Source organism: Aegilops tauschii, chromosome 3 (assembly GCF_002575655.3).
Source record: "Aegilops tauschii subsp. strangulata cultivar AL8/78 chromosome 3, Aet v6.0, whole genome shotgun sequence".
Taxonomy (NCBI): Eukaryota; Viridiplantae; Streptophyta; class Magnoliopsida; order Poales; family Poaceae; genus Aegilops; species Aegilops tauschii.
In genome coordinates, this window is record NC_053037.3 from 49,375,469 (window position 1) to 49,385,908 (window position 10,440).

Below are 10,440 nucleotides of genomic sequence, written 5' to 3' on the forward strand. Positions count from 1 at the left end.
GACGCCGAGCTCCAAGCACTACCGCCATAGATCCCCATGGGGTTGCACAGATCAGCCCGGGGGGTGGGGGGTTTGGAGGGCGTGGTCAACGGCAGAGGGGGTGGCGGCGGCGCTGGCGGCGGTCGAGGAGGAGGAGGAGGAAGGGTTCGATTTGGGGCTGAACAGGTCGGGTGGCGGCCCACGGCTGTAATTCCTTTTTCTTTTGGTGAAAAAATTTGGTCTGTCGCGCGCTCTCCCGCGCCAACGCGCGCGTTTTGGGCCAAATTATGTGGGCTCGCGCCACAGACAGGCCCGGCAGATAGTGAGCCGTAGTTCAGTCTCCCGGCAGATTTTATGACCTACGATGTAGACATCATTGCTGGCAGTGCACGCGCCCTTATTGCTTAACTTCTATCGGCAGTTTTTCTGCCATTATGCGCTTCTAGCGGCAGTAACAAGATCCCCGGCAGATGATTTTCCCTTATTCTCTTATTTCTCCCGGCACTTAATTGCCCCCAATTTAGTGTTGTGGTGTAGTGATTCTTTGGATCTTCAAAACCTGGGGGTTGAGCAACATATACTTCTTCCTCAAGCTTACCATTGAGGAATGCACTTTTCACATCCATTTGATATAAAGTGATATCATGATGGTTAGCATAAGCAAGTAATATGCGAATTGGCTCAAGTCTAGCAACAGGTGCAAAAGTTTCATCGAAATCAATTCCTTCAACCTGTGTGTAGCCTTGAGCTACAAGCCGTGCCTTATTTCTCACCAAAAGGCCATTTTCATCTTGCTTGTTGCGGTAGATCCACTTTGTGCCAATGATATTGTGCTTGGGAGGATCTGGACGTTTGACTAGTTCCCAGACGTTGTTGAGCTCGAATTGATGTAATTCTTCTTGCATGGCCTAAATCCACTCAGGCTCCAGAAATGCTTCATCTACCTTAGTGGGCTCTATGATAGAGACAAAAGCATAGTGCCCACAAAAGTTAGATAAATGTGAAGCTTTTGAGCGTGTGAGAGGACCTAGTGCTTCAATGTCATCGATGATCTTTTCAACTTGCACTTCTTTTGCAACGCGAGGATGAGCTGGTTGTCGTCGAGGAATTTGATCAGCATTTTCTTCAGGTGCATTAGCTCGACGTTCTTCACGTTCTGGAATGAATTCTTCAGCAGATTCTTCGCTAGGAATGACATCCTCAATAGCCTTGAACTTGATAGTTTCCTCAGGTGCTGGTTCATCTATCACAGAAGGTAGGTGCTCTCTTTGCGAGCCATTAGTTTCATCGAACCGCACATCTACAGTTTCAACAACCTTGTGAAGAACGTTGTTGAAGACTCTGTAGGTGTGCGAGTCCTTTCCGTAACCAAGCATAAAACCTTCATGTGCTTTCGGTGCAAATTTTGAGTTGTGATGAGGATCTCTAATCCAACATTTAGCATCGAAGACTTTGAAATAACTCACATTGGGTTTCTTGTCAGTGAGGAGTTCATAGGCAGTCTTCTTGAAGAATTTGTGAAGATATACTCTGTTGATGATGTGGCACGCAGTATCAATTGCATCAATCCAAAAACGACGAGGCGTTTTGTATTCATCAAGCATAGTGCGAGCCATCTCAGCAAGAGTCATGTTCTTGCGCTCCATGACGCCATTCTGCTGAGGAGTATAAGGAGCAGATAACTCATGAGTAATACCAAGTTCATCAAGATAGTCATCAAGACCAGAATTCTTGAACTCAGTTCCATTGTCACTTCTGATGTGCTTGATCTTCACACCAAAGTTGGTTGAAGCCCTCGAGGAAAATCGTTTGAAGACTTCCTGCACTTCATGTTTGTAAGTGACAATGTGTACCCATGTGTATCGAGAGTAATCATCAACAATAACAAAGCCATATTGAGATGCATCATATGAAACTGCAGAATAATGGTTAGGACCGAAGAGATCCATATGAAGCAATTCAAATGGTCGAGTAGTGGTCATGATAGTCTTCGCTGGATGCTTAGCCTTTGTCATATTCCCAGCTTCACAAGCTCCGCATAAGTGATCCTTGAGGAATTTGACATTCTCAATGCCAATGGCATGCTTCTTCTTCGCAAGCGTGTGCAAATTCCTCATGCCTGCATGACCAAGTCGTCGATGCGAGAGTCAGCCTTCTGAAGCTTTTGCAAGTAGGCACATGGCTGGTTGCGGTCCTGTAGAGAAATCAACAATATACAAGTCTCCTCTCCTAAAGCCTTCGAAGACTTTGGAATTGTCAGCTTCCATAACCACAACACAACGATACTTGCCAAAGACAAAAACCATATCAAGATCACAAAGCATTGAGACGGACATGAGGTTGTATCCTAAGGACTCGACAAGCATGACTTTGTCCATGTGTCAATCCTTTGTGATCGCAACCTTACCTAGACCCAATACCTGACTTTTGCCTTTGTCAGCGAAGATGATATGCTTCAGATGCGATGGTGATAAGGGAGCATTCACCAATAGATTCTTGTCACCAGTCATGTGATTTGTACATCCACTATCAAGGACCCACTCAGTGGCTTTGGGTTGATCATCCTGCAGATGAATTAGTGCAGCTTACGAACTCATATACATCATCAGTGAAGAATATGACATCAATTCATCAGATCAATTTCAGCAAGTAATAGAACAAATAAAGCAGTATGAGGACGTGAGAAATGAAAGTTCATTTCTTCATGATTAGCCTGCGTCCTTTCAAGCAATTTTTCAAGTCTCCAGCAAATTCTTCAGACGTTCACGCACGTCTGGAGACCTGACCCTGCAGAAGAGATTAGTTCTTTTTCTTCACCACCCACATCTGAAGGGGTGGCAAAGAGTTCATCACTCTGCGAGCTCCATACGAGAAAGGTGGAATAGAAGCCAATCCATTTCGTTTCACATAAGAGGAGTTAGGGTAAGCATATGAATAAGCAGAGAAATTCTTCGAGGACTTATGAACATAATGATTAGAAGAATAATGCTCATATTCATAGCCCTTAGCTCTTCCCTGCGAAACAGAGTTGTTAGCACGATGATATTCATATGAGGACTTTGATCCTTTTGAGGAATATGATCCACGTGAGGAATTTGATCCGTATGAGAACTTGGATCCATATGAAGAATTTGGTCCATATGAAGAATTTGATCTGGGGTTCCTATTCTTCACAGGTGGTGTCATGAGGACATTCACCTGAAGACTTTCAAGGCACTTTTTGGGAACCCAGATTTTCTTCATAGGAGAACCGTTCCTGCAGTTAGTGCCAACATATCTAGCAAATACTTCACCATTCTGATTTTTAAACAGTTTATAGTTGGAGTCAAATGACTCATCAGAAGAATGAGAAGATTCACATGTAAAGCCAGATAAATTAGATGGATCAACTGGAGGTCCCTTTGCAGCAACCCATGAGGTTTTGGGGTACTGCTCAGGCTTCCAATATGTACCATCAGCATTGAGTTTCCTCTCAAAGGCAATACCCTCTTTCCTAGGGTTCCTGTTGAGGATCTGCTTTTTAAGCACATCACAAAGAGTCTGATGCCCTTTGAGGCTTTTGTACATGCCTGTCATGTACAATTCCTTCAGCCCTGCATCGTCAGTGATACTAGCAATGTCCTCAAATGAGGAATTAGTGATAGCAAAGGCAGGTGAAGAATTTGTAACATTAGAAGCATTTGAACATTCAGGTGAAGAATTAGCAGATTCACGTTCAATGCACTTCAAACATGGTGGGACAAATTCTTCCTGAGAAGCGCTGATTTGTTGAGCAAGTAATGAATCGCGCTCCTTCTGAAGATCTTCATAACTCACTCTTAGCTTCTCAAGATCTTGCTTTCTTTGAAGAAATTCATAAGAAAGCTTCTCATGATCAGATAAGAGAGTGTTATGATGACCTTGAAGGTTGTCAAACCTAGTCTGAAGTCTTTGAAGATTTTCAGTCAAGGTTTTTGTGCGATCCATTTCTTCACCCAACATATCATCACTTTTGTCTAGCATGTTTTGAACCTTTTCAAAAGCCCTTTGTTGTTTCACAGCAATCTTAGCAAGTTTAGAATAGCTGGGCTTGAGGTTTTCATCAGATTCATTCTCACTTGATTCAGAGGAGGTATATTTGAGTACCTTGGCACCCTTTGCCATGAAGCAATAGGTGAGAGCGTAGTCATCATTGCCTTCATCAGCCTTGTTGGTGAGGTCATTTTCTTCAGAGTTGAAGATAGACTTGCTGACGAATGCAATAGCGAGAGCTAGGCTCGCCACACCGGATTCGGACTCCTCAGACGCCTCCTCTTCCTCATTTTCTTCAGATTCAGCCTCAGAGTCCATTTCCTTGCCAATGAATGCCCGAGCCTTCTTGGAGCTGCTCTTCTTGTGAGATGAAGACTTTGAGGATTTTGATGATGAAGACTTTGAGGATTTCTTCTTTTTCTTTGCATCATCAGAACTGCAATCCTTGTATTTCTTCTTCTTTGATTCCTTTTCCCACTGAGGACAATCTTGAATGTAGTGTCCAGGTTTCTTGCATTTGTGACAAAGCCTTTTCTTGTAGTCACTGGACGAGGAATCATTGCTCCTTGAGGGTCTTCCAAAGCGACCACGTCTTGAGAACTTCTGAAATTTCTTCACGAGCAGTGCTAGTTCCTGGCTTAGTTCTTCAGGATCACCAAGGCTGCTACCAGAGTCTTCATCTTCAGACTCAGAAAGTGTCTTAGCCTTCAGTGCACGTGATCTACCATAGCTAGAACCATAGAGATCTCTCTTTTCAGCAAGCTAGAACTCATGAGTATTTAGCCTCTCGAGGATATCAGCGGGATCAAGTGACTTGTAATCAGCACGTTCTTGTATCATCAATGCCAGAGTATCAAATGAGGAATCAAGCGATCTTAGCAATTTTTTCACCACCTCATGGTCAGTGATGTCAGTGGCACCAAGTGTTTGAAGCTCATTTGAGATGTCAGTGAGGCGATCGAAGGTTTGTTGAACATTTTCATTGTCGAGTCTTTTGAAGCGGTTGAAGAGATTGCGAAGAACACCAACTCGAGAGTCACGCTGTGTTGAGACTCCTTCATTGACTTTGGACAGCCTATCCCAGATAAGCTTAGCAGTTTCCAAAGCACTCACTCTTCTGTACTGTCCTTTGCTCAGATGGCCACAAATGATATTCTTCGCTTGAGAATCGAGTTGCTTGAATCTCTTCACATCAGCAGCATTCAGAGAAGGTGTGACTGAGGGAACACCATTTTCCACAACATACCAGAGATCGTTATCAATTGCCTCAAGATGCATTCGCATCTTATTCTTCCAGTAGGGGTAGTCCGTCCCATCGAAGGTAGGACACCCAGCAGAGACCTTGATCATACATGCGGTCGACACAACTAAAACTCCAGGCGGTTAAACCAAAATCACACAGAATAAGGGAGTACCTTGCTCTGATACCAATTGAAAGTGCGTTATATCGACTAGACGGGGGTGAATAGGCGATTTTTATGAATTCTTCACTAAGGAATTTGCGGGTGAGGAAATTCCTTAGCAAAGAACTACTTGCAGCGGAATAAGTACTCAAGAGTAAGCATAGTAGAACATAGGCATGGTCATCATGATGAAATGAAGACAAACACAGAGTATAGAAAGCGTAAACACAGGATAGCACATGATGAAGACAAACAGACTGAAGAAATTGAACTGAGGAAATTGAGAAAGTCTTCAGTCAAAGTCTTCAAACAGATATGAACAAGCACACAACAACTGTAATGAGAAAATGAAAGAGTTGGGGAAATAGAACCAGTAAGCTTGGTGAAGACAATGATTTGGTAGACCAGTTCCAACTGTTGTCTCAGTTGTACATCTGGTTGGAGCGGCTAGGTATTTAAACCTGAGGACACACAGTCCTCACCGTATTCTCCTTGAGCTAAGGTCACACAGACCTCGCCCAATGACTCGTGGTAAGTCTTCAGGTGACTTCCGAACCTTCACAAACTCGGTCACTCGGCGATCCACAATTCCTCTTGGATGCTATAGACCATGACGCCTAACCGTCTGGAAGAAGCACAGTCTTCAAAGGTAACAAGCGTCGGATCCACGCAGGATCAATCTCTTCAGTGATGCTCAATCACTTTGGGTTTGTAGGTGTTTGGGTTTGGGTTTTCCTCACTCGATGATTTTCGCTCAAAGTCCTCGGAGGATGGGATGCTCTCAAATGACAAGTGTCAGTTTCTCTCGGAGCAGCCAACCAGCTAGTGGTTGTAGGGGGCGGCTATTTATAGCCTAGGGAGCAGCCCGACATGATAAGACATAAATGCCCTTCAATGATATGACCGTTAGGTGGGTAGATATTTTGGGACAGCTGGCGCATAGCACAACAACGGTCGGAAATTTGAGTATCAAATTCCTCAGGGCTATCATGTTCCTCACTGTGTAGGCAATCCGCACTGGCGAATTCCTAACTCCTCAGCCAGAACAAATTCCTCAGAGACCAGAAGAACTTTGTCTCTGTCACTGAAAAATATGACTGAACTGTATGAGATTTCTAATGGCTTCGCTCGAAGGGATTGGTAGGTGTAGGATTTTGAGTTGAGCATCACTTGGAAATTTTTCCTTAGTATTTCCTCGACCCCCTTTAACAGTACGGTGTTTCCTATGACTCAAGAAAGAGAAAATGAAACTGCGAAAACAAAAGTCTTCACGCTTCATGTTCCTCAAATGAATACCAAGTCTTCAAGGTCACACCAATTTCTTCACTTTCAAAGTCTTCAGAAAGTCTTCAGAAATCCAAAGTCTTCAGTCGAAGAACTTCATTTTTAGGGGTCGACTTTCTCTGTAAATATCAAACTCCTCATAGACTTATAGTCCTGTGTACACTCAAAAACACATTAGTTCCTTAACCTATAAGTCTTCAATACACCAAAATCACTAAGGGGCACTAGATGCACTTACAGTTAGGTGAGGAAGAGTAGGGCATAAGACATTGGCACGGCTTGAGTCCCAAAAGGGCCGCGCCAATGTCTTATTCTTCCATTCCCGTAGCTCACGTCTTATTCTTCCACATAACGGAAACATATTTTACCCAAAATACATTGGAAAACGCTAACAATCAGCCGGTGGATAGCTCGGTCGCATCCGCCGCCTGCTCCATTTTCCACGTGCCTTCCTGGGCGCACACTCAACCTATTCCCCTAGAATCAGAAGCATCATGTGTTCGTTGTCGTGAAGTGCTTTACAACAAGTCTTGTGTTAGAATAAGGTTCTACAACAGGACCTATGTTGCAAAAAGATTCTGAAAAGGAAAAATGTTCAGAAAAAAAATCCTCAACAAGAACTCCGATGCAAAAACAAATCCGCAATAGGACCTCTGTTGTAAAAGTTTCTGCACCATGAGTTCTGTTACAAAAGTTTTTGCAACATGGCCTCTGTCGCAAAAGGTTTCACAACACAGTAGTTGTTGCAATTGGAAGGACAAGGCTGGGCTCTTGGTTGGCACAAGATCTGGCGGCTACCGAGGCGAGGATCTTTAAAAGATCCGCCGGCCGATGCGTAGGGTACCCCAAATACATTATATTTATGAATAGGACAAAAATAAACAAGGAAAACGCTCGTCTACTGGTGGATCGCACGCGAGCATCCGCCGACTCGTACGTACGATGTGTGTCCTGATAGAGCGGTCCTTTCCTTTCGGTTAACGTGGCCGCTGCTTGCTGCTCACTATCCACTATGATGAGTTTCCGCAGCAAGGTCTCTGTTGCAAAAACTGCAACAAAACCTCTGTTGTAGAAAATTAAATTTGCAGTAAGACCTCTATTGCAAAAAAAACTAAATTGCAACAAAATCTATGTTGCAAAAAAACTGAAACAAGACCTCTGTTGCAAAAGAAATATCTTGCAATGATAAAAGGTGACGACCGGCGGATCATACGCGAGCATCCGCCGGCTCATCCCTACGACACGTGTCCTGACCGAGTGGTCTTTTTTTTCTTTCTTTCGGTCAACGTGGCCGCTGCTCGCTGCTCATTGTTCATTGCAATGAGTTTCCGCAGCAAGGCATCTGTTGCAAAATCTGCAACAAGAGTTATGTTATAAAAAATGTTAAATTTGTAATGAGACCTCGGTTGAAAAAAACTAAATTACAACAAGACCTCTCTTGCAAAAAAAACTGAAATATGACCTTTGTTAAAAAAAATCTTGCAAAAACTTCTGCAACATGACCCGTGTTGCAGAAATTTTCCGCAACACGACCTGTGTTGCAATGATAAAAAACAACGCTCGGTCGCTCAATCCATCAAATCCAATGACTCGTGAGGCGCGTATCTTTTAAAAAGATCCTCCGGCTGATGCACAGCAGCGCCCAAAGTATGCATACTTCGTTGTGCTGCAGGATGGGTCAGAGGAGGAAGAGTTGTGGAATGTTGGCATGGCTTGGGTCCCAGGAGGGCCACGCCCCACGTCTTATTTTTCTCCTCCCACAACTTCACTTTTTAGGGTTCGGTGAGCTTGCTGAACATGGGAAATATATGACATGAGACATGAATGTTGCCATGGCCAGTGATCATTCAGACTAGTTTAAAAAATCTTTCCCTTTTTATTTAATTGAAATGTGTTGAAAATATAATGATTTTAATCGTTTTGCAGGATAATCATTCGGTTTGTTCAAATCTCATTTAAAATGTACTCTCTCCGTAAACTAATTTAAAAGTGTTTAGATCATTAAAGTAGTGATCTAGACGCTTTTATATTAATTTACAGAAGGAGTATGTGGCATGCGGTACAGTGATAGTCGATTCGGCTTTCATATTCATTGTGGACGGACGTATACTGTGTCCAAGTTCGTGTTGGAAATGCCCTGCTACGCTACGCTAGGCCCAAGCTCTTAGAGCATCTCCAGCCGCGCCCTCAACAAGCCCCCCCTCTTCCGGGAGCCCTTTTTTTTATCGTCGGCGTCGAAAAATCGGTCGAGTCGCACCCCAGAAGCTTTTCATCGGTTAGGACCGAATTTGGCGTTGGCGGACCCGGACCAAACCCGAGGCGCTGTAGGGCTCCCGGGGTAAACATTTTTTGCACGAAAACCTGGCGGGCCCACCGAGTCAGTGACCGGGCGCGTTTTGTCTACCTCATCGCCTCGATTTCCCGCGGGGAATCAATGCCAAAGCTTTCGCCGGTCAGCCTTCCATTGATTCCTCACGGGCGGCGCAATGGAGCGGTGACACGCGCCACGCGTACACACATCTGCCGCTCCCCAGCCGCTATAAAAGCCGCCCCCTCTCTCGCCTGTGGACGACTCTTCTTCACCCGCAGTCCCTCTCTCGCCGCCGACGCCCCCATCTCTTTCTCTCTCTCCATCTACAGCCACCGCGTCCACAACTGTCGATGGGAGAGCGATTTCCCGGCGACGAAGCGGTGGCCAACGGCTTCGGCCGCCGCCATCTGCACGAGTGGGAGGCCCACCTCCTTCACGAGGCGAACTACCCGGGGCCGCCTGACATGCGCGTGCCGGGGTGGTGGAGGCTCAGCGCCGGAGGCGTCCCCCCCCCCCCCCCACCCCGCAGCCCGACGTCAACCGCTAGTACCCGGCGGCCCCGCCCCGGTCCCCCGCCGTAGTGGCGGCCCATGACTGCCGAGGCGCATGGCGGGCGGGTCCTCTTCCTCCTCCTCCTCCTCCCGCTCTACCGGTTCATCGGCGCTTGCCAACGTCAAGGCCGAGCCCGTGGAGACGCCGCTCGGGCATCGCACCCGCGGCGGCGCCCTCGTCATCAACGAGGGCCGTGGCTCCTCTGCTCCCTCCTCCCGCCTCGTCAAGCCGAAGACGGAGCCGGGGCTCGTCGCCGTGAAGAATGAGTACGCCGACGAGGCCGCCATCAAGTGGGCGCGCGAGGACTACGTCCGGCTGGAGATGGAGTGCCAGTGCCGCGCCCTCGAGGAGATCGTCGCTCGGCGCCGCGGCCGCGACGAGGGCGGCGTCATCGTCCTCGAGGACAGCGACAATGAGGCACCACCGCCGACCAAACCGGTCCGACAAGGCGACCCAGGACAGGGGTGTAGCAAGGACAGGGGTGGCGGCATGAAGAAGGACAACGACGGCGGCGGCGGCGGCTACAACACCTTCGGCAAGCTCTTCGGCCTGTAGGCGCGGCTGACGGACGACGCGGCGGGCGGCGGCGCAGTAGTAGTAGTCGTTGTTTTTTATTTTGTTTGTAAATTATGTTTTCAACAATATGTAAAAAACAATAAAACGTTGACTGAGTATGGTTTAATGAGCTAAATATACCAGTGGTGTTTGAACTTGCCATGGATGTTCACTTTGGTGCCCAAACTTGAAAAATACATCGAACTAGTTCTAAAACTTAGCACGAACGTGCAAATACGGTGCTAATGTTGTCCGTAGATGGTATATGGCCGACGAAAATTAACATAAAAATTTGGACTTCATAAATCGAACCTGCTACCAGATCTTCGGGGATCCCTGTGCTAG